Below are 6,296 nucleotides of genomic sequence, written 5' to 3' on the forward strand. Positions count from 1 at the left end.
TCTATCAACATTTGCTTATTTTTGATCTAACGAAGAAGGGCTACCTTCAAAATCTAATAAAAAAATGTATTGTTAGTCCAATAAAAAAGGTATCATCTTAATTTCTTTTCTCTATTTTATTTTATACTATTTCTATTGATTACCTTTAAAATTGAACTAACATGGCTACCACATCTCTCTACTCAAGCATCTCTATTAGATTGTAAGCTCTTTGAGCAGGGACTGTCTTTCTTCTATGTTTGTGCAGCGCTGCGTACACCTTGTAGCGCTATAGAAATGCTAAATAGTAGTAGTAGTAGTACAGGTCCTGCTGATACTCTCCCCTTCTCCAGCTTATAAAGTGCAAGAGGTCTTTAATATTTTCCTTAACTCCTGGAGCTTTATAGTTAATCCTAACTTCACCAGGTCAGAGCCAGTATCCGCTTCTAGAAGAATTGTGGTAGTACTACCCTCTGCTTTCCTTTGATCCTAATCTCCTGTTTCCCAGGATATAACAGAGTTATACATCCCCTCCTATTTCCTTTAATTCAGCGAGAATTCTACTTTCTACCATCAAGTCATTGTCCTCTCCTCTCCCCACCTTTCCATGCTTCAGATGCTTGCTTCCTGGCAGGGAAGAGTAATTGCTTTGCCAAGTGGGGTTTATTCCTAAACCTCTTACAGGATTTTCTACCAACTGCCTTTATTATCAGACAGCTACCTATCACATGCACATTCATAGAGAGAGAGAGATTCCAGTTTTATTTATTGTTCTTAGCTTTAATCTCTCTACTTTGAGTAGTGTCTATGATAAATTGATTTTGTTGAAGAGGAACAAAATCCAATCCTAATTTTCTTGGAAAATTAACTTAATATCACTGAGGATAAATAAGATTTAACATATCTTCTATAATAATTGAACATGCATGATCTATGCTTTTTTATGTTAGAATACTGTTCTGGCAATTGCAGCAACTATCAATCAGAGAAAGAAAGGTTCCTTGGTAATTAGAATGAATAAACAAGTCTTTTCTGCATCTTAGCACAAGGACAGGCTTTCGTGATTTTGAACAAAGATTTTAATAAATCAAATATGTAAGGGAAGGATGTAATTCAGCTTCTGATTAATAAGTAAAAGTAGAGCTCATTTAACTTTAGTTGAGAAGAGCTTAGAACAGGTTACACTGGAATTTCTTAAATTTTCAGTATTAAATAATATTAAACTGATATTAAAGTTTTTTTTTTTTTTAATTTGGGGGCTCTTTTGCTAAAGTGTGTTAAGCACTTATGGGAAAATTCTATAAGTAGTGCCTAAAAATCTGCACTGAAAATTTAGCAGGTTTAGTGTGATTCTATAAGATGATGTGTGTCCTAACTGTAGGTGCCTACAATTAACCACAATTATATATATACTAGTAAAAGAGGCCCATTTCTGAGCAAATGAAATGGGCGCTAGCAAGGTTTTCGTCGCCAACACCCCCCTCCCTCCCTGCCCAACCCCTTTGTTGTTCTGCCATTGCTCCGCCCTAAACATCATGACGTTTGATGCGAGGGCAGGGCCAGGAGCGATTTCGCAACCCCCCCCCCCCCCCCGCCTCCCTCCCTGTGAACCCCTTCGTTGTTCTGCCATCAAAGTTTTCGTTGGCAACACCCCCCCTCCCTGCCTCCCTCCCTCCCTGCCTGCCAACCCCTTCGTTGTTCTGGCATTGCTCCGCCCTCAACATCATGACATTTGACGCAAGGGCGGGGCCTGGAGAGATTTCCCACCCACCCCTGCCTCCCTGCCTCCTTCCCTGCCAACCCCTTCGTTGTTCTGCCATTGCTCCGCCCTCGAGGACGGGGCCTGGAGCGATTTTGGTGGCTTCACCACCACGAACCTTCGAACCTTTTTGAAGGAAGTCAGGGCTTGGCTTCACTGACGTCACTGTCTTCAGAACGTTGAGGGTGAGTTTTATATATATAGATATATATACACACACATAAAATTTAGGAACGCCCCTAGCCATGACTCCAAATTGTTACAAATTTTAAGATTAACGTGCAGTTAGGAACACCATATGCACGTAAATCCTAATTAAGGCTGATAATTGGTTATCACCAGTTAGTTGTAGAACATGATTTGTGTGTAAATCCTAATTAGGGCTCATTATTCAACTTTATTTTTTGTTTTGGATTTTGCTCACATCTTTTTCAGTAGCAGCTCAAGGTTGTTGTTGTTGTTACATTTGTATCCCGCGCTTTCCCACTCATGGCAGGCTCAATGCGGCTTACATGGGGCAATGGAGGGTTAAGTGACTTGCCCAGAGTCACAAGGAGCTGCCTGTGCCTGAAGTGGGAATCACGCTCAGTTCCTCAGTTCCCCAGGACCAAAGTCCACCACCCTAACCACTAGGCCACTCCTCCACTGTGAGTTACATTCAAGTACCCTGGGTATTTCTCTGTCCTTGGAGGGCTCTCAATCTAATTTTGTACCTGAAACAATGGGGTTAAGGGACCCTTTTACTAAGGCACACTGAAAAATAGCCTGCAGTAGTGTAATGCATGTTTTGGGCGCATGCACAATCATTTTTCAGCGCTCCTGTAAAAAATGACTTTTTAAAATGTTTTCCAAAAATGGACGTGCACAAAATGAAAACTGCCACGTGTCCATTTTGGGTCTGAGACCTTACCACCAGTCATTGATCTAGTGGTAAAGTCTCATGTGGTAACCGGTCGGTAATGACCTACGTGTGTGAAATGCCACTTATCATGCACTCAATACGCGCGTCCAAAAAGAAAATTATTTTTCAGATGTGCGTATCAGATGCACACCAAAAATGAAATTACCACAAGAGTCACATGGTAGCTGGGTGGTAACTCCATTTTGGTGCATCGTTGAGCGTGCATAGTTGCTTACACAGCTTAGTAAAAGGACCCCTAAGTGACTTGCCCAACATCTCAAGGAGCAGCAGCGGGATTTAAACGGGCCAGCTTTGGATGTCAAGACTGGTGCTCTAACCACTAGGCTACTCCTTCACTCCAGTCATGTGTGTTAAATTGGGTGTGCATCCAATTTAATGTACATAACTCTAGGCATCATATATGTTAATGCCAAGAAACAGGCTACTTCTTGACTGCATTAACAGATTTTACAGTAGTTTGCCTGTCACTGCATGTTAAACCAAATAAGAACATAAGCATTACTGTACTGGGACAAACTGAAGGTTAATCAAGCCCAGTTTTCTGTTTCCAGCAGTGTAAAATCCAAGTCACAAGTACCTGGCAAGATCTCAGAACAGTAAAACTGATTTTATGCTGCTTATCCTAGAATATGCAGTGGATTTTCTCAGGTTCATCTTAAAAATGGCTTATGGACTTTTCTTTTGGCAAATTTTAAAATCCTTTTTAAAATCCTGCTAAGCTAACTGCTTTTATCACATTCTCTGGCAAAGAATTCCAGATTTTAACTACTCATTAAGTGAAAAAAATATTTCCTCCGATTTGTTAAAAAATGTACTATGTAGTAACTTCTTTGCGTGCCCCTAGTCCTTGTATTTTTGGAAAGAGTAAACAAGCAATTCATATCTACCTGTTCCACTCCACTCAGTATTTTATATACCTCTATCATATCTCCCTTCAGTCATCTCTTCTCCAAGCTGAAGATCCCTAGCCGCTTTAGCCTTTCCTCATAGGGAAGTCATCCCATACCCTTTATCATTTTTGTCGCCCTTCTCTGTACCTTTTCTAATTCCACTATATCTTTTTTGAGATGCGGCGACCAGAATTGAACACAATATTCGAGGTGCGGTCACACCATGGAGCGATACAAAGGCAGCAGATTTCCAGTCTAACTCCCATGGTCTGAATATGGGCCCCAATGGAGCCAGTGCATGCAAATCTATCTAATGTGCATTCATTGTGGCAGTTCTGAAAACCAAGCTGCACAGTAGGTCCCACTGGGTTAAGATCTATGAATGTGTCTCCATAGTTGCTTTGAACAAGAGTGAGAGGATTATATTTAAGTTTTATTTGTTGGATATCACCTTTGAGTTTTTGCACCACCCTAGTAGTAGCAACTTGTAAAAACAAAGACAGTGCAGGGCCTATCAGTCCTCTCATACTAAAGGGTCCTACACCACTCCATGTCCTCCTCCTGTACTAATTTTCCATTATCATGGAAAGCTGTGCAAGAGGCAGGGCATGCACAGGACCCATCATCCCACAGCAGCTGGTAAGCCTTATGCTGATTTTTTTTTGTCCCTGAGATAAAAGGTAGTGTTCTATTGTGGATTAAAAACTGGTTAAAAGATAGAAAACAGAGAGAAGGGTTAAACGATCAGTATTCTCAATGGAGAAGGGTTCCTCAGGGGTCTGTGCTGGGACCGCTGCTTTTTAACATATTTATAAATGATCTAGAGATGGGAGTAACTAGTGGGGTAATTAAATTTGCTGATGACACATAGTTATTCAAAGTTGTTAAATCACAAGAAGATTGTGAAAAATTGTAAGAGGACTTTACTTTAATGTGAGCAAGTGCAAAGTGATGTTTGTGGGAAAGAGGAACCTGAACTATAGTTACGTGATGCATGGTTCCACATTAGGAGTCACCGACCAGGAAAGAGATCTAGATGTCATCATTGATGATATGGTGAAACTCTCTACTTAGTGGGCGGCGAGGGGTAAGAAAGCAAATAGAATGTTAGGTATTATTAGGAAAGGAATGGAAAACATAAATGAGGACATTATAATGCCTTTGTATTGCTCCATGGTGCGACCGCAACTTTACTGTGTGCAATTCTGGTCACCGTATGTCAAAAAAGATGTGGAGGGGCATAATCGAACGGGGATGACCATCTCTAAGAGCGCCCATCTTCGAGGATGTCCCTGCGAAGGGGCGGGGCATCCCGTATTATCGAAACAAGATGGGCGTCCATCTTTCGTTTCGATAATACGGTTGGGGACGCCCAAATCTCAACATTCAGGTCAACCTAAGAGATGGTTGACCTAAATGTTGAGATGGTCAACCTTAGAGATGGGCGACCTCGGTTTTCGCCGATAATGGAAACCGAGGACGCCCACCTCAAAAACGACCAAATCCAAGGCATTTGGTCATGGGAGGAGTCAGCATTCCTAGTGCACTGGTCCCCCTGACATGCCAGGACACCAACTGGGCACCCTAGGGGGCACTGTAGTGGACCTCACAAATTGATCCCAGGTGCATAGCTCCCTTACCTTGGGTGCTAAGCCCCCCCCCCAAAAAAACCCACTCCCCATAACTGTACACCACTACCATAGCTCTTAGGGATGACGAGGGTGCACCTACCTGTGGGTACAGTGGGTTTTGGAGGGCTCACATTTACCACCACAAGTGTAACAGGTGGGGGGGGGGGATGGCCCTAGGTCCACCTGCCTGAAGTGCACTGCACCCACTAAAAAGTGCTCCAGGGACCTGCATACTGCTGTGATGGAGCTGGGTATGACATTTGAGGCTGGCAGAGAGGCTGGAAAAAAATGTTACATTTTTTTTGGGTCGGAGGGGGTTGGTGACCACTGGGGGAGTAAGGGGAGGTCATCCCCGATTCCCTCCGGTTATCATCTGGTCAGTTCGGGCACCTTTTTGAGATTTGGTCCTGAAAAAAAAGGGACCAAGTAAAGTCGGCCAAATGCTCGTCAGGGACACCCTTCTTTTTTCCGTTATCGGCCGAGGATGCCCATGTGTTAAGCACGCCCCCGTCCCGCCTTCGGTACAATGCTGACACGCCCCCGGGAACTTTGGTCATCCCCGCAATGGAAAGCAGTTGAGGACGCCCAAAATTGGCTTTCGATTATGCCAATTTGGGCGACCCTGAGAGAAGGATGCCCATCTCCCGATTTGTGTAGGAAGATAGGCGCCCTTCTCTTTTCGAAAATGTCCCTGATAGTGGAATTAGAAAAGGTACAGAGAAGGGCAACAAAAATGATAAAGGGTATGGGATGACTTCCCTATGAGGAAAGGCTAAAGCGGCTAGGGCTCTTCAGCTTGGAGAAAAGACAGCTGAGGGGAGAAATGATAGAGGTCTATAAAATAATGAGTGGAATGAAACATTTAGATGTGAATCGCTTGTTTATTCTTTCTAAAAATTTTAGGACTAAGGGCACGCAATGAAACTACAAAGCAGTAAATTTAAAAGAAATCAGTAAAAAAATATTTCTTCATTCAATGTGGAATTAACCTCTGGAATTTGTTGCCAGAGAATGTGATAAAAGCAGTTTGCTTAGCGGGGTTTTAGAAAAGGATTGATAACTTTCTTAAAGTTCATAAGCCATTATTAAGATGGATGGGGGGAAATCCACTGCTT

The sequence above is a fragment of the Microcaecilia unicolor genome, chromosome 8 (assembly GCF_901765095.1).
Source record: "Microcaecilia unicolor chromosome 8, aMicUni1.1, whole genome shotgun sequence".
Lineage (NCBI taxonomy): Eukaryota > Metazoa > Chordata > Amphibia > Gymnophiona > Siphonopidae > Microcaecilia > Microcaecilia unicolor.